The sequence below is a fragment of the Ascaphus truei genome, chromosome 2, assembly GCF_040206685.1.
Source record: "Ascaphus truei isolate aAscTru1 chromosome 2, aAscTru1.hap1, whole genome shotgun sequence".
Taxonomy (NCBI): Eukaryota; Metazoa; Chordata; class Amphibia; order Anura; family Ascaphidae; genus Ascaphus; species Ascaphus truei.
In genome coordinates this window covers 371,172,196-371,191,818 of record NC_134484.1, presented here as the reverse complement: position 1 = coordinate 371,191,818, position 19,623 = coordinate 371,172,196, and positions in this window count along the sequence as shown.

The following is a 19,623-nucleotide window of genomic DNA, read 5'->3' as shown; positions in this document are numbered from 1 at the left end:
TACAAAGGCTAAGGAAACTGTTCTCAGTCATGTTCAAAGAGAAACGTATGCGGAAGAGATCAATTGCATTCGCGGAAAGAAGAGTGTTCACAAAAACAGTCCACTCTGGAAGTTGAATCCCTTCATCGACAACGACGGCCTCATGAGAGTAGGAGGCCGCCTCAATAAGTCCCAACTGAGCAGGGAGGAAAGCAACCCTCTCATCATCCCTGGCCGGCATCACATTGCTACTTTGTTGGTGCGCCACTACCACGAACAAGTCATGCATCAGGGGCGACACTTCACCGAAGGCGCTATTAGGGCAGCGGGCATTTGGGTCATTGGCATGAAAAGGTGCGTGGCCAGTAATCTCCACAAATGTGTTAGGTGCCGAATGCTAAGAGGCAAAAGCCAAGATCAAAGGATGGCGGATCTACCTGTCGACAGACTTAATACAGAACCCCCCTTTACCTATGTAGGACTTGATGTATTTGGGCCCTGGATGGTCATCTCGTGTAGAACTAGGGGCGGACTAGCAAACAGCAAACGATGGGCGGTACTCTTCACCTGCATGAGTATGCGAGCGATACACATCGAGGTTATAGAATCTATGGATGCTTCAAGCTTCATAAATGCCCTCAGAAGGTTCTTTGCAGTCAGAGGACCAGTTAAACAAATACGCTCCGATTGTGGTACCAATTTCGTTGGAGCATGCAAGGAATTACAAATAAACACTAAGGACAATAGAGACAATAGTATCCAAAGATACCTGCGCGACCAAGAGTGCACGTGGACATTCAACCCTCCTCACTCCTCTCACATGGGCGGAGCATGGGAACGCATGATCGGAGTGGTTAGGCGTATCTTGGATTCTATAATGCTAAAAACCGACCTGACTCGACTCACTCACGAAGTGCTAACCACATTCATGGCCGAAATATCAGCAATAGTCAATGCTAGGCCCTTAATCCCAGTGTCAACAGATCCAGAATCGCCAAGCGTTTTGACACCAGCAATGCTGCTGACCCAGAAAGTAGGGAACGTCCCCACCCCAGTCGAAGGCTTCCACTCTAAGGATATGCACAAACGACAGTGGAGACAGGTGCAGTACTTGGCCAACACATTTTGGGATCGCTGGAGACGTGAGTATCTGGTGACACTCCAAGAACGCCACAAATGGCAAACAGTGAAACCAGATATCCAAGTGGGGGATGTGGTCTTGTTGAAAGATAAACAGGTGGCAAGAAATGAATGGCCCATGGGACTTATAATCAGAACTATCCCAAGCGAAGACGAAAAGGTTCGCAAAGTGGAAGTACGAGTGGCCCAGAATGGGATCGTTAAAACCTTCCTAAGACCCATTACAGAGACTATCCTTCTAATGCCCAAATCGGACTGTGATGGGGAAAAACTGGTTACCAGTGCCGTGGACTTTTAAGAGACATTGTGGTGCGTCAAGCTAACCAAGAGCTGTGCACCCACCTGGCTTCCCTTACTGGAAAGCCTGGCCAAAGGACTTTGATGCCAGTGGTACCGGCCGGTATCACGTTGCTATGGAAATATGGACCTTTGCAGTATATCGTTATGTTGTATGTATTGCACATATGTTCCACATAGCTTGTTATATAGTGGTTTCTACAGATACCAGACGGGGAGTGTTATGGAACAAGAGCCACATTTCTGACTCACCCCCCTCTCTCCTTTGCAGTTTCTGCCTGTCAGATTTTATTCCCAGCTGCATGGAGTCTGCAGACACATACTGTGCCTGTGTGGCTTGCAACAATGTTGCATTCCTTGCCTGCGAGCATGACATCAGTGAGCTGCTACAGCAGTTTCTGAGATACTCACCAGAATGGGCTAGTCTGCCCCCCCTCCTGTATGTTCAGACATGGTCTGCCCCTAGACTATTCCTTTGCCCACACCGCACCTCACTTCCTTTTCAACCCTGGAGACAGTGAGTAAAGAACCCTTCTCTGTTTATCCCCCTTGGTGAGGCCATCTCTTTTTACCGGTTCCTAACTAATAATCACCAATACACACCATCCACAAGCATCTGTACCCTGCTACCTTTTCCCAATAAAGTGGAGGAAATATTACAGGACTTGGAGTGATTTAAAAGGGAACTGTGTTAATGCTATCGGGAGCCATTCATACCAACGTGCCCTGGCTTCAGAATATTGTAGTATGCGATTGAGACTATTATATGTTATGCAAATATATATATATTATGTATAGACATATTGTACTATTGATTCTTTCATTTTTTTTCTTCTCGTCCCCTTTTTTATTTTTTGGCAAACTATTTTTTTTGCATAGTCTCTAATTATTCCAATGCACTTGAAGAAATATGAATAACATTTTTTCCCCCTGTGTCTCACAGAAGATAAACATTGTTGGAAAACCCTGATTCTTCCAGACAAGGGCCGCGGAACTCCTGTGTCCTGTGAAGTGCTGTGCTGGCAGACTTATAATTATTACAATTTATGTTTGCATCCAGATAAGACACATGACCTATTTACCCACCACAGGAAACATCAAAATCATAGCACAATTAATGCAGAGACAGATGGTCCAAGAACCAAGCAAACATTGACACTTCTATTTTTGAAGGGCATTCTGTTCACAGAGCAGCCACAACCAAAGCAGGCTCAAAGATTGAATGACATTATGGAAATGTTACTTTTGCCTGGAGATTGTATATCTTACAATAAGAATGTTATGGAGATTATGACTACAACATGTATTTATATTTAAAATTATTGGGGAGGGGTTGGAGGGGGGGGGGGGGGGTGTTTCTTCACCTGTTGACCGTTCTTTTGTAAATAAAGACAAGGACCTATATTTCCTACCTGGTACTACACTTTAAGTCTAAGACAACTTCTGGTTCTGGATGACACCTTATGGCCCATTTACTTCAATGGACTTTAAAGTGTCTTTTGGTGCCGAAAGGGTGTTTTATGGATTAGCACTGGTGATGAGTAAATATGTCACTTTATGCCATTACTTAATTTTCATTTTTTAGGGGACATTTGCTGCTTTGAATGGGCTTTAATATGTGCCAAAGATTGAGGGCCTCATGCAGAGAGCATTGAATTTTCAAATTGGCGAATTTCATAAAAAGTAGCTTTTTTGGAGAGTTTTATTCTCCATATGCAGAAAAGTGCGAATTCTGCTATGTTTAACATGGATGCGTGTGGCGAGTTTGAATGGGAAAGATGCGCGCTTCAGAAAGGTGTAAAGAAAAAATCGCGGCTTTTTTTCCCCTTTGCTATAGGCGGCGAGCGCCATCTTATTGCCAACTTTTCCTGGCGCGGCAAAAATGAGAAAATCGCGCCATTTCCCTGGCGCGAACAGCCGCTACATGCCGTTCGTACCTCTCTGCATTCGGAGAGTTTTAAAAATGGCGAGATGGAGGTTCTCGCCAGCCGCGAGGCGAGTTTTAGAAATAGAAAAAACAAATTGGCGCGTTTTTCGTAACTCGCCATTTTCTGCCGTTTTCTGCGCGAAATTGTACAAAAAATGGCGAATTTTGAAATAACGATGCTCTCTGCATGAGGCCCTAAATCTGTTTAGTAAATTGGGGCCAAATCGGGTTATTCATTCAACTGCGATAGTGCCATTCAGGACACTATCGCATGGAAACTCCTATTGAAGTCAACAGGAGATTCCATATGATTGCGCCACTATCAACACTTTTGCATTTGAATAAATAACTCCTGATGTGTCTTTTTGGACACATATTCTGCCCTCCCCTCACAGCTGCTAAACTATCCTTGACTATTGGATCATTTGTTTCTTTGCAAACATGCTTTAAAAAAGCCATATCTGTGGCTTTATCATTCAAATAATTACGCACCTCATTGCTTTCATTTTTCCAGTTTATTAACAACAAGTTCTCCTGCTCCCATGGGGTGTCACAATTGAATAATGCAGTCTGAATACCGTTGTTCATTATTAAAGTCTTTGGGGATTATTTTTTCTCTGCAGTAAGGAGTGTAGGAAAGTGTAAATGTGGGGCTAAATACTCCATTAGCTATTCATTTGGTAAAAATATGTTTCATAATAAAAATGTCCAATTAAATAGTCTAGACACCGCAGTACTATACACCACATGTGTACTTGTGCACTTTTCTCCATTCGTATAGTTTGGATGAAATATGCTTGCATGCAGAGATGAAATCCCATCATAATTACAGTATGTTTAAACTGCTGTACCGCATACCTGACAACGCTCAGTTCAGTTGCTCTGTTAAGCTCCTTGGCCAATGATATAATGCTTCCAGAGTATTCCTACTTACTTAGCAACATAAAGAAGCCCTGCATGTCACATGTTATCAAAATAACACTATCCTGCAAACAAAAAAGCTTATTTCTGAACATTTAAATCTCCGTTTCCTTGTAGAAAATATAGACGTGGCGTAGATAACCAGAATATATTATTACCAGAGCCTTTTTTATTTTGGGTGGTATTTGTTCCCCTTACTTACTATCAAATAACCAGCAAGTTACTATTGACAGAATGTTGGTAGCATTTCCAAAGTTGCAATGTTCTGGCAAAAAGTTATAGCAATTTGACAATAGTGGCCTATTTTTAAAGACCTACAGTATAAGATATATTTTGGATTTTGGTAAAATGTCTGTGTAATTTTAGAATGAAGTACAGTATGTGATAAGGAGACAAAGAGGAAATCTAAAGGCATTCTGTAATGCAGGGTGCACAAATTGGGGGGTGCGCCCCAAAGGGGGGATGTAACAGGGGACTTATCCCTGTTCAGTAATGTGCCTTTAATCTAGCAGTGTCGTAGTTAATTACTAAACACCACCTGCCTGATTAGATTGTTTACAAAAAGCCTGCCTTTGAGACAGGAAGTAACTCCTTAGCTCTGACTGAAAGCTGACCTTTGGAGCTGACCGGTCTTGAGCTCTGCACAGCAGAGCTGATTTCAAGACACAGGGAAAACTACTACACCTGAAGCTGAACCAGGAAGTGAGAAGATTTTCCCTCCAAGAAACAGATAAGACTTTTATTCTTAAGAGACTGCTTATATCTGCTTATTTTCATGCTATATGTTTTGGGGCTGCAAGACATGCTTAACTAATGGAGATGTGAACTAATTGCATAGGATTTCACTAGAAATACTCCCAAGTGAATGGAAGCTTTGTTCCCCCCCCCTGTGTTTGGATAATTTCCTGATGAAAAGGAACAGGCACAATAAAGCCTATTATAATTTCACATTATAAAGCCTCCTAATTGTGTACCTCTGTGAACGTCCGTCTACATTTGGTGTCCGAAGTGGGACAAGAGGTGTCCTTGTAGTTAAAAAGGACCGGAGATTTTTATGTGGAATTTTTTTTAATGCTTTTTGCCTACAAACAGTCTGAGAAAAAAAAAAAAACCCTCATGCAGCAGAGATCAGAGTTAAAGGGACACACCACTGAAACTTACACTGCATTGAAACTTACAAAACCACAGATGGACTCTTTGCCCCAAGAGGAGAGAGACTGCTGAAGCAGCTAAAACTTTATTTGCCTATCACAAAGCGTAATATGGTCATTGAAATAGGGGTTTTGCCTTCCAGCCATAGTCAGGGTTCAAGAAGTGAGTCAGCCCTTAAAAGGGATAGGTGTTTGTTGTTTTCAAAAGTGTCGCTGAAGCAGTGAATACAGATGGTGACCCACGAGTGGTACTGATTTTGCAAATAAAGGTTGCCACACCGCATAGGACTACCAGCTGTGAATGGAGTATATGCAGAAAAGTGTGAACATTGATACAAGACTGTGCTGAAGCAGGGGAATTTTTAGCAAACAAATGCTGAGTGTAAAATTGCCCTATAAAGGAAAAGGTTTTTCAAAGCCAATTGCTGAGTGTTGAGTCCACTGCAAAGAATGTTTTTTCTGCAAGTAAAAAAGTATGCCTATTATCTTGGGAGCAAAACAGACACCCAAAGTGTGAAGTGTGAATGCCATAATACCCAAAGATGAGACTGAAAATTACTGAACTCAGGCAGAAAACCAAATTCTGTTGCTGAAGCGGAGGGATTCACTTAGCAAGTAAATGGTGTATAGCAAATAGACTTTTTTTACCTAGCAACTGCACATCTTGTATACCTGATAAAAGAAAATGCATGCACAGTACTGCTGATATTGAAAAAAAAAATTACCCAAGAAAGAAAAGTCTACAGAGATGCCTGTGAGAGCTACGACCTCTACAAGCAAAATATGCCCATCTGTAGGACTACCACAATTGGGGGTTCTAGCAAATACAGTGGCAACATCTGCAATAGCGCCTCCTGAGGTCAGGAAGAAAATTACACCTGATAGCCTAAAAATGGAGGACAAGATGCAGCGTTCCTGTAATGAATCCTACCCCACGGAAGAGTGGCCCTTCCAGTCCAATAAAGAGGAAGATATCTCTTACGGGGAACCCGAACCGAGTCACACCCACAAAACACCCCAAGAATGGTGGGGGTGCCTGAACTCGACACGAACAGAAAAGACCGCTCCCTTTGATGACGAATATGATCAGCAGGAGACAGAGCGGGAGCAGTGGATCACCGAATATTTCTGTCAGCTAAAGCAGCTGCAAGAAAAGCCTGGCGTATATAATGAAGCTGCTAAAATTTCAAATGAAGATGGAGACCCCAATATCCCTGAAGGGACGGTGTCATCCAAATCAAAAAGGCGGAAAAAGAAAAGCAGTTCTTCACTTACCGTGGAAGGAACAGACACGTCCGCAGATCCTGTGGAGGAAAAGGGGGACCGAGTTGCCCTGCAGCCTAGAGAAAATGGAGAATTCGTCCCGCGGGTAACCGAATATCCAGAGGGCCCAATGCAGAAGTCGTGTACCCCAAAGAAGTGTCTGTCCGGTGCCAACAGTGAGAAACCCTCGGCCAACCATCCCAGGGAAGTGGAGTCGGAGCCAGTGAGTGACGATCCCTTGACCAGCCCTGAAGATGCACTGCAAGCTGCCAGGCATGACTGTGATCTACTCTGTGAAGAATTGGAAAGGGAGAGAAAAAATAATGCTGAGCTACAGAAGACTGTGCTCGCAATTTACTCTGCGGCCAAGACCGAATTGGAGGATCTCAAGACTGAGCTAGATACTGCAAAGGCTACTATTTCCACCATGGAGGAAAAGCAGAGCCAATCTGATAAAATGGTGGCTACGCTAATGCGGAAGTATGAGGAGGCACTGAAGCAGATGACAGTCTTCCAGCAAGAGGTTCACACTCTTCGCATAGAGCTGAATGCCTCACAACAGGAGGTCAACAGTGTCCGGATAGAGGTGGACGTATCTCAGAAAGAGGTTCAGACACTCCGCAGAGCACTGGATGCCTCACATCATGAGACCAACAGCTGCCGCACAGACCTGGAAGTTTCCAGAAAGGAACTACACAGTCTCACTGAAGAGCTGGACATTGCTAAAGAAACTATTGGTAATCTTGAAACAGATCTCAAAGTCTCTCAGTAGGAGCTTCAGACCCTCAACCTAGAGAAGGAAGTCTCACGCCAGGAGATTGTCATTCTCAAAGCAGATGTGCGTAAATGGAAGGAGGACTGCAAAGAGGCCCTGAAGAATACAGAGACTGAAAAAGGAGAAAATTCAAGATTAAAAAGAGAAAACTTAAAACTGAAAGAAGAAAATTTTCAGTTAACAGAAGAAGTCAAGGAAAAGTTTGACGCAGAGCACCGACTGCAGAACCAACTGCAAGGTCTGCGTACACACCTCCAGTGTGCTGAGGAGAAGCAACAAACGCTACAGGAAGAAAAACTGCAGGCTGCTAAAGAGATACAAGCGCTGCAGGAACGTCTGAATACCCAGTACGTCCCCACAGAGCAGTATGAGGAGCTAAAGGCCACGCTGCATGTCTACAGAGCATCGTTGGAAGCGGAGCTTCGATACCAGGTGAGTCTGTATGAGAGGGAGCATGAGAAGGCTCAGAAACTGGAGCAAGAGCTGGAGAGACAGAGAGACTGTTCCATTCCCTTGAGTCAGTACACCAAGGAGAAAACAGACGCAGCGGCAACCTTGACGACAAAAATTACAGAGCTCCAGAATATGAAGGAGACTCTGATACAGATTCCTCCAATACGGAAAAAGGTATTGGCTCTGCCCAAGCACCAGTATCCCACAGTAACTAATGCCCGCAAGGACAAGGGTACAGTGAGAGTTGGGGACTCCACGCAACTTCAAAACAAAATTACGAAGTTTGAGCCACCAAAGAAAGCACTAGCCAAACCTACAGCTGCCCAACAGGCAACAAACAGAGGTAGGAGTGCAGAATCAAAGCCAGAAGAATCCTTTGAATTACTTTTGCGCACGAGACGGCCTGGATCGTAATAAAGTTTTGATCCTAATAGTCCTTGACACAGTCAATGATGCGGCTATTAACAGGGTGCTGGGAGCTGCACCTCCATGGCTAAGGACTCAAAAGGAAACCTTTTGTTTTATAATACAAAGAATACATTTGTACCGTGTATATGCGATGAAAACATTGATCCCACCCGGATGCTTAAAAGTGTAGCGGGCATAGGGGACAATGAAATGTGGAACTATTTGTCATAGCCCCTCTGCTGGCCTCAACAATCCAGTTAACCAAACTATTGTAGATAAAGTCTGAGAATTTTTTAGCTAAAGAGGGGAAGACAATTGAAGAGTTTCACGGTGAGATGTCCCTACATCCCCCACAGACACCTCCTCTACATCACCCATTGCACACATCATAACAGCCATTGGTGAATTAGTGGAAAAGTCAATGCCTACCCCACCTGGAGAGGACACTTTTAAGAACTAGATAGAGCAGCCCACACAGATGGTGCAAGCATGGGGGGATAAGAGCAGGATAAGAGAGTTCTGATTGTGGAAAGCCTCCAGGGGCCCTGTTGGCTATATTAAGGGCAGCTAGAGAAGGGAAAGAAGCCGTCACCCCAGACACATACCAGCATGCCTTAGAAAGTACATTCATGGCTTCCGAAAGCAGAGAAGGGCTCTACTTTCAGTTTAGGGGGATGTATTAGCAGGAGGGGGAGAAATTATCAGAATTACTACACAGGTTAGAAGTGGCACTGCAAAAGGTCGTACGGAACAAAAGAGTCTCACCTGACAGGGTTGATCGCACCAGAGTGGAACAATTAATACGAGGGGTTCCCATGGGAGACGTTTTGACGCTACACTTGTGGCTTCGAGAGTTGAAAGAGATACTCCCTAAATTCTTAGAGCTCCTAAGGGAAATAAGGGATGAAGAATAACAGATGGCTGTGCGACCGTCCAGATTGAGGTCAAATAAGAGGGTAGTGGCTAGCACCCAATGGGGGTCTAGTGACAGTGCTGCAAATGCACGGTCAGGAAAAGAAGTGTCACGGTTAGCAGCTGGCAGGGAATTGCAGAGCAGAATGGACCTGACAAAGCAGGTGAGCTCCCCAATGAAGTGCCAGAGGTTCTGACTTCATTAAGGATAAGAGAGATACCATGGGAAGGTGCTCGGCCTAATCGTGGGGAAAGGCCCATGTGGACCTCGGGGAGAGAAACACCCCCTAGAAGCGGATGAAAACAAGAGAACCTCCTGCTCAGATGGACAGTAGCCTCAACTTCTGCTATGTGTGTGGTGAAGAGGGACACTATGCCAAGCACTGTAGAAAACAAGAAAATCTGCAATGTGATTAAGAGGTTCATCCGGTTTGAATCTAACCAAGGAAACAACAGAAGAGACACAGTGAAAGAGCATACTGGGCTCCACGGGAAGTAAGGCTCCACAAAGATTAGCCCTGCTACCAGACAGGAATAATCCCACCTGCCTAAAGACCTCGTCGGCCCAACAGCATGAGTAGAAGCACGAATAGATGTCCTTTTGGATAGTGGATCCCACGTGTTCATTATATTTAACCCATGGTATGATAAGCACCTGAAGCATCTGCCATTACAGATCTTGGAGGGTCTTGTCATGTGGGGTCTCAATGATGCCAGCTGGGGTATGTAGTAGTGAACGTGGAATTCTCAAAGAAGGTCACAGGAGTGTCGGGACACCTGACGCTGGTTGCCCTGATATGTCAGGAGGTTCGAAGTAAGGATGAGACTGGGGCCATAATTGGGTTGAATGCCAATATTATAGTCCAACTAGCAAAATAGCGCCAGAATAAGAGCCTACCCTGAGGCAACCCACATGTCATTGTGATCTCACTGCAACAGGCATGTTGAATAACAGGGGAAAAGAAAGCGTCAACATTTGCACCACCAAGTTATTAGTTTGTAAGGAAGCCTCAGAGGTAACATGGAACCCCACAAAAGACAGGAGACCAAAATAAGTAAAATTAATAGGGTTCATTGTACACTAAAGTAAATAAGACAGGGAAAACAAAATGGAGTCTGCAAAGTGTGCAGAGTACATGCAAAAGGCTGTGGTACCTAAGGGAATATACAAAAGGCAGGGGGCAAATAATAACAGGGAACAGTAAGTGCAAAGAGAATGCATGAAGGTAATGCTAAGGGAAATAACAAGGCAAACTAAAGTTAGCTGCAAGCATTGCAGTGCCACATGCCAAAGCAATAGTAGCAGTGGACAAAAGTTAATAGGGGACAGTAAGTGCAAAGCGAATACTAGACACAAATAAGGTACCTGTAGATCTGTAGAAACTTGAAACCAGATGATTGTCGGCTGTAGAGAGGGCTGGAGCTCGAGAGGCTGTGCCTGCACAGCAAACATTGTGATGTCAGTGACGTAGCCCAGTCTCTCCCCTAGAGCCTGGAAGCTGGGGCACCTCTGCTCCCGGCATCAAGTTCAGGGAGGACCTTCAAGGTAATAAAAACCCTTCTACTCATGAATTCTGTAACCGATTGTAAATGTGCTGTGTTTCGTATAGTTGGAAAGCCGACCAACCCTAGAGTGGGAAATGTCTTCTCTAAGTAAGCGCTTCGATTGTGCAAGGTTTATTTTGGTATATTTCTATGCAAGTGTTGTACTGTGATGTAAAATGGTAGAAAAAAAACAATATAATAATATTCCAGCTTGGTGGACCGGTGGTGTTATAGAAACAGTTCTGAAAGAAATTAAAATGTAGAAGGTGTGTGGTGCTCCAAAAAACAGCCTATTAATTTGAAAATACACTTGATTGAAGATTCCTGCAAATGTGTACTCCCCAATGGATAAACATGAATTATATTCCATATATACAGAACAATCACAGCTCCATGATAAACCGACTAGTGGACTAGGGTCCCCACAAGCACTGTAGTAAGGGACCTCACAATTAAGTGACCCAACATAATGTATCGGAATGGAGATTTTTCAAGTGAAATGTAATAACTCAGTCTTAATGGAATGCTTGATCCAGATTGTCCAGACTTTATCCACAGCAGGGGGTGTGCTTCCGATTTTTCAGTGTGCTAACCAGAAAGACAAGATGGGAAAAAGCAGGATCCGGCAGTACAGGAACAAAAAAAAATTAAAATAAATGAAAGAACATCCAAAGAGCGTGTGCCCATTAAAAAGAATTATTTAATGGATTCCAGCAAGAATAACAGCCACATTATGGGGTACAGAGCCCCCCACCAACGCGTTTCGAGCACGTTTCAAGGTCCTTGATAAAGAGCTCACGCTCGAAACGCGTTGGTGGGGGGCTCTGTACCCCATAATGTGGCTGTTATTCTTGCTGGAATCCATTAAATAATTATTTTTAATGGGCACACGCTCTTTGGATGTTCTTTCATTTTTTTTTTTTGTTCCTGTACTGCTGGTGCCTGCTTTTTCCCATCTTGTCTTTCTGAAAGTAATTAAAACCAACATTAAAAATAGAGCAAAGTGATGTACTTCAAGGGTGCGTAAACTTTTTTTGCTGCATCCCCCCCCCCACGCCTGCTCTCCTGCGTTCTGCGCCCCCCCTCCTTACCTCGCACGGCGTCACGTCACATGGCCCGCAGCTTCACTTGACGTGTGTGACGTCACGTCACATGACCCCACAGCGTCATTTTACGCCGTGTTGCCATGGACACGACTGATGCCGACAGAGTCAAGGTAAGTTTTAGAGTTGCAGGGGCCTCACGCGATCCCCCGGCATTTAATTTAAATGTCTTGGGGAAGAGCGTGGGGCATCTGCAACCACTCGGGCCCCCCTGGCCCCAGAGAAATCCACCCGGGCCCCCCCCCAGAGAAATCCAGCACCCCCCTGTGGGGCACGCCCCCACTTTGCGCATGGCTGATGTACTGTATAAAAGGACATAAAAAGCCACTTACAATTTGGCAGTTGGAACACGCATGTTGGGACAAATCCTGATGGAGCAATGGAATAGAAATAAAGTAACGCGTTGCTTCTGTGGCCTGGTCTCCACTGCGTGTTCTGCTCCTCCTTTGCTCCTCATCACTCTCCAATGACATCAGGAGGCACATCGGGGTTCACGTACTGGAGCGGCCGTGACAATGTTCTTCGTTGTAGTTGGAATCTCAGCTGTTCTGCTCGTAAATAGTTCAGTGCTCTCAGAGCTCTGAGTTTAGCAGGGTAACCCAAACTTTAACTCTACATGTTCTACTTTAAAATTTTAACTTTCATATATCAGGAAAGCTTTGAAAGTACATAGTCCACACATTAATTTTTTTTCTTATTCGAGCAGTGCTCCCGTCCTTCCCGATGGAAACATACAACGTTGTCAAAGTCCACACAAAACAAACGCTTCGCACTAAAAGTTTAAAAATGGGCAAAATACAAACATTCTTCCTCTTTCTTTCTCTTGCTTACCCAGCCCCATGTTGGGCGCCACATGTAACCATCCCTGCCCGCCTTATAGAGAGATTACATCTTGTACTGTGTTTGGCTACTCATCAAGGGTTACCTTGACTCAGGGTGCTGGATTCAGGCGGCTGGGCAATGGGGCAGCAAGGATGGAAAATAATGGGCACCAGGAACGGGGACCGCTCACACTTTGTTGCTTCATAATAATCATCTGTATTACCTGTTATACTAGGCCAATTTTGGGGACCCTGGCTGGTCCTTTGCAATTGCCAACGACACAGTTGGCCTGTTTGGGAACTGCCACTTCCATACAGACATACTGTAGATGAGTATTACTGCGGATCCGTGGTTAGAGCTGATCCACCAACACCTGGGAGCCCTCTATTTTGAGGTATTCTGTGGCATGGCGTTTTCCTATCGCTCGGACCTGCTGGACTCCATTAGCCTTCTTCTGCGACTGTAAATTAAAAGGCACTGTCCCTCTCTACAACATAATAAATAAAAGGGGAGCCTGGTCTGCTACTTTATGAGTCTATCTCCAGCTCCTCTCCCCGAGGCTCCTCTCCTCATGTCCTCCAGGAACCCAACCTTCTCGAATCCTCTCTGTCACCTAAATACTCTTCCATGATGTCAGAATTCCCATAGCAACACAGAGTGGTGCCCAGCATATGATTACCTGCTAGTAACCCTTTAGGAGGAGGGTAATAGTAAATATGGTCCTTTATGTCCCGTTTACTTGAATGGACTGTAAAGTATATTGCAGCACGGAAAGTGTCTCAAGGAGTAGAATTCCCTTGTACATATGGCCCAATATTGAAAAAAAAAAACTTGCTGTCTATGAAACTGCTCAACTAAGTTTTATGCTACATTAACAAAAAGGCTACTGCCTCTCGATCCATCTTCTTCTTCATCTTCTGGCAAATACTTGGTTCAAATAAAAGGAGAAGCACTGCCAAAGGACATGATGTGTGAGGCGCTGTTAGGTTGAAGATTATTTTGATTGTCATAGTGCTGGCACGGTTTTTAATGTCTCATCTGAACGCTCAGGAATGACCTTAGAACTCTAAATCAAAGACAAAATAAAGTGCACATAATTTAACAGATACCAAAAATAAAAAACCAATGCTAATGTGCATAGAAAGAAATAATGGCAGGGAAAAGCACAGTCAAATCCTTTTATCCTTGGTAAGCTAAGATTTTATAGGTTCTCTGCAATCAGTGAACAAATTGTGATGGATTTTTGTGGTAGTCATTAGCACTACATTTTACTCCACGTGAAACCCCCTCCCAAAAAAAGGAAACAGCGTAACTGACTTTTCATTGCTCTTGAAGATTTCAGCCTCATTAAATTGCATGGAGATAAAATCTTCCTGAGCTGGAGGAAGACTGTTTCAAAACATTTGCAATCCTCTAGCTTAACTCGTACTGTATGCCTGTTGACGTTTAAAAACGGGCACGCTGTTCTTTTCACATGCAATATTTCAGGGGCGGCCAACTCCCGTCCTCGAGGGCCACCAGCAGGTCAGGTATTAGGGGTATCCCTGCTTCAGCACAGGTGGCTCAGTCAGTGGCTTAGTCTTCGTCTGCACCACATGTGCTGAAGCAGGGATGTCCCTAATACCTGGTCTGTTTGGTGACCCTTGAGGACTGGAGTTGCCTCCCCCCTGCACTATTTGAAAATGAGATCCCGAAAGCTGTGTTTCTAGTCTGTTTCATTTAAACTCAGTGCTGTTGCATTTAGTCCCGTACCTGCAATGGAGAACAACTTTTCTGTGGTACAAGCACGTGCCTCGGTCACAGGCTTTAAGATTTTTTTAAAAGGTGTCAGGGGAAAAGGGAACTGAGGATCATGGTTATGAGACAACACTATTTGTTTACCCTTTGCCCTTATGGTGACAGAGCTGATTGCCCTATAGTAGCAAAAGTTGGGGATCGCAAGAGGAATTGTCACAAGCTGTGAAACTTGCCACGCGTCCTAATAATATTACTGTATCTGCGGACACCATGGTATCCCCAAAGCACCTGTCTCTTGGTTGCTATAGTTTCCTTCAGACTTCATAATAATAATTGTATTTTTAGAGCATTACGCTGTGCCGATCATGGAACAACTTAACTGCTCGATAAATCCCTTCCCTGAAGACCTTACAGTTTAAATATTTTAGTACCTGAGGTTTTTAGGCAGATAAAGATGTTTCCCTATAGTAACACAACCTTGCACTTGGGTCTTTGGCCAGAATCACTCATTTGAGACCCCAGTTCATAACCCAAAGGCTTATCTACCAACAGATATAATCCGATGTTCTTATGCAGCAGATATTTCCTTGTGCACACAGCATGTTGTTGTAAAAGAAAAGTTCTGAAAGAGGAAACAAAAATAGTTTTGTTTCCTTCTGGTATCTTTTGAAACTGTAACTCTCACTGTGTGGGACCCTGTTGTGCGTATCAGTCACTATTTTCTATTCTTGAGACATTAAGGGCCATATTTATTAAGCAGCACTAAGCCATAAGGCAGGGGTATTCAACTCCAGCCCCCCCTCCCCCCAACAGGTCAGGTGGCTCAATGAGTCCCTGCTTCAGCACAAGTGACACGTTTTTGAGTGAGCCACTGATTGAGCCAGCAGGGATATTCTTAAAACCTGACATGTTGGGGGTCTTGAGGACTGGAGTTGAGAACCCCTGCCATAAGCTATTTTACGAGTGCGCCATAAAGTACTTTAATGCTTAGCACTGCTTAGTAAATCAATCCCCTCAAAAAAACAGCAAGTATCATAGAAAGCACAGAAAATAACAACAACAAAAAAATATCCATTGCTCCTCCGTTTTTTTTGCATGTTATTTGAATAAGAAAGTGGTTTTCAGCCTGTGATATGTGCAATCCTGGAAGTCCCCATGCGCTCAACATTATGAATGCATCAGAGAGCACCCTTAAAGTCGGGATTTTTCATTCTTTTACTGAAGTTAAATCAGTTTATCATTTACACAGCAACTTTTTTATGAACAAACTAATTGTTTCATTTCCTATTTAAGGAAAATAAATATTTATTATAGAACCTTTCTCCCTGTCTGCTTTTGAAATATAAATATTGCATGCATTTTCTAAAATATAGTCAAAGTAGCTTTTTATTTACAGTTAGAATTGTAGTCATGTAAACTAACACAACATTTTAAAGCCACCTCAGCTACTGGCTGTAACTCATAGGGGTCTGTGTGTTCAGGGGAAACAAATATTTTGCGGTTAAATTTGTTTTAGAAGATTTGTTTTCTTCCTGCCCTTCTAAGCCCTTATTCTTGAAGAAGCAGATTGTGGTGCCATTGACTTGCCCAAGTTGTGCCTCCGTTTTGATGCCTGGAGACTTGAATAAATAACACCATGTTTATAAAATCAACAATATTTGCTTTTTCCTTATACAATTGTAACCCTCCCTGCCCGGCTCATGGGGAGTTTACATCAATATTTCTTATCTTGACTTACTCAGATCTGGTTACCTTGTCTGGGTGCTGGATTTGTGCGGCTGGGCGATGATATAGCAATAATGGGCATCAGGAACTTTAATCATTCAACAGCATCTTTATCATTACATCCATTTCCACTGGTATCTTGGTATAGACATAACCACATTCAGCTGCATTGAATCTCAACCACCCCAGTGTACAACTGCATTGTCCCAAAGGCATACAGCCTGATGGGGCTCCCCAAGAGCTGCTCCCCTCTGCACAGGACCAGCATGCTAGGGGTTAACATTTGCTTGTACTTTGTAGTATGTCAACCCCACCCACTGGAATGTTAATGAACCAAGAGGACACAAATAAATTTGTATTCACAGCTGCATTGAATCTCAACCACCCCAGTTTACATCTGCGTTGCCCCAAAGGCGGACAGCCTTTGGCGCAGTTGAAGAGCAGCCAAAGGGTGTGAGCCGTTTGCTGATGTTTGGTGATGTTAAAGCTGCTCTATTTCAATCTGAAACTCACAAGCCCTTTTTCCCCTGTACCCAATTTTCCAACTCTATCTGTCCATGAAATGTCTGTGAATTGACTGTATAACCCTGTTTTTTTTTAATGTAACCATGTATTTTTATGACTCTGTGCCCAGGACATACTTGAAAACGAGAGGTAACTCTCAATGTATTACTTCCTGGTAAAACATTTTTCTAAATAAATTCACCCTGATGCTGTCTGAACTTACTTCCCTAGCTGCACTTACCTCGGCTCGCTGAGGCTTGATTCCCTTGGTTACCTATGGAAACGCTCTTCGTGGTGATTTTGGTAGAACTCCATTCCCTATGGGCTCCTGTCGGGCCCGGTGCTAATCTCTTTCTGCCAGGGATAAGGGTCCTTCCCTCGGGCTCTACGTGTTACCTTGTGGCAGCTTGGAGTGAGGCCAGCTATTGACCCTCTGACTATACATCAGGACTATGGCCTATTGAGTCCCCTCTAGGCAAAGGCTGCCCCTCCATAAACCTGCAATGGGGAAAGGAGCCATCTCAGTGGAATGCTATCTAACCAGAGCACTGTCCCTCACTATAAAACAATAACATGGGATCCTCACCCTATACTATCATATGCATGTATTTGCACTATTCACAGTGAGATCCCACTACTTCACATCCTCCTGGGATCTGGCTTGCAGAAGCTTCCCCCTGTCTATATATATCTCTTGTTAAGTCTCTGTCTCCAGGCAGAAGTGGGCGAGGCTTAACATCTGCTGAGTCACCCCAGTACCATGTAATGGTAAAGGGATGTTATTCGGCGTGGGCTCACACAGTTAACCCCTTAAGGCCATGGTAATCCCAAAGGAGGGTTACACAGTGCTGACAATGTACACAGAATTTTGTGGGCACAATATGTCTCTTCCTCATAGAACTTACAATCTAATGTTAATGCCTAGAGCCTAGAATTTGAACCAGGTTTACCCACCATAAAGTGCCAGTGATATTACCACTGTGCCAGAGTCCTTCTTCAGTCCAACACACAGGACTGCCTGATCATTCTTTCCAACTCTCCCTATTTATGTGGAAAATTCTCTCACAATTTTCTGGGAAAAAAATCATTTTTTTAACTTTCTCCTTGATAAAGAACTCCTTCCATTCAGTGCAAGTCAATGGAAGTTGCTTTTGGAGACTTGGCTACTACCACTTTCTTTGCCAGCGGTACTAACCTGATTACAGTCAGAGGGCAGACTTCCCCATCTGCAAAGATGTTAACTTTCTCCCTGATAAAGAACTCCTTCCATGCAAGTCAATGGAAGTTGTAGAACTACAACACATTTGTCCCCTAACAAGTCTCCCTGAAAAGAGAATTTACTGAGGGGCTTCTACAGGTAGTCCTCGCTATCCAACGTTTCACTTTACAACCAATGGCATATCCAACGCTTTACAATGCAACCCTATGGGCCGTTTTTCAACGCCAGAATGCGTTATCCAACGCCTGAATGCGTTATCCAACGCTCACCGCCACTGATTAACATGGGACTCACTTTACAGCGGTTTCACTATCCAACGTTACTTCCAGAACGTATTCCGTTGGATAACCGAGAACCGCCTGTACTCATACAGACCATTTTCTAAACACTGTTTTCCCAGAGATTGGGAAGGAAAAATGTAGGCAATCTCTTTAGCTTCAACTGACTTGCATTAGGAGGGGTTTTTCTTTTTGTCAGGGCGAAACTAAAATACCACTTGTGGTCAGCACAGTCTGGGTTAAATAAGTGCATAGCCACTAAACCTACTCAGGCTATACTGAAAAGCTGTGTAATACGGTAGTCATAAGCGTATGGGCAGTGGCGGATTTCTCATTAGGCCCAATAGGTCCGTACCTAGGTCGGCAACATTTTTAAGTGGCAAATTTCTCTTCCCGCCCCCTCATATACAGAGGCCCCTCTCTCTTCCTTTGTGCCGCCCTCCTCCTTCTTTAGTGTCGTGGCATTAAATGACACTGCGACGTCACGTCGTGGTGTCAAATGACGTCACCATGGAAATGTGACACCATGTGATGTCATGTTGCCATGGCAAACCGACGCCATGTAACGTTGTGGCGTCAAATGACGCTGCTGAAGGGGGCTGAAGGAGGAGGGAGGCACGAAGGAGGAGGTGGTCTGGGTGGGACCAAGGTAAGTGCCCATGGGCGGCGGATTTGTAAATCCGCCACTGCCTATAGGTTCCCATGTTAAAATGGATAAGAAGTAAAAGTGACACACTGTATTAATTTGTATGTCATTACAGAGAATTCCTGATTGCAGTGGAAGCGCCAAGCACGCACGGCACGAACAAATTCATATAAGAGCACTAGTGCGGCCATGCTGCGCGCGCTGCGACGCACAAGCCAGGATTTGGAGAAGACAAATCCATTTGATTTTTCCCTCGACGGCCGCGCCACGTGAGCCGTTTCAGCTAATGAGGGCGAACCAGTCTGGTGACGTCACGGCCACGCCTCTCCGTCACGCGCGTCAACGGAGTTCACAGATCGCCCAGGGGACAGGCGTGCGCGCGCACTGTGGCCGCAGCCTTAGCCCTGCTAAGCGATAATGGGGAAAGACAGGGATGCAGACCTGTCTTAGGCTTTGTCCCCGCTGGCGCTGGGCTTGCTCATGCTTGGAGAGCTCTCCAAGCATGAGCGCGGGTTGTCCTTTAAAATTTCGCAAGCACTCGCGGGGGGGGGGGGGTGAGCGCGCTAGAGAGTATAACAATTTTGTTTAGCTAAGCGCAGAGCGCCGGTGAGCGTGTGTGCACGCGCATATGCGCACGCATTGCGTGAGCGGGGACTTGCATATATATTTATATGCAAGTCCCCTCGCCAAGCGCCGCCCGCTCAGCGAGCTCAGCGCTAGCAGGGCGCAGCCTTAGACATGCAAATGCACAAGTGGTATTTTTATTTACTGTACACTGTACAGTGGAGGGTTTTTGTCACCTTTTTTTTTAACCACCA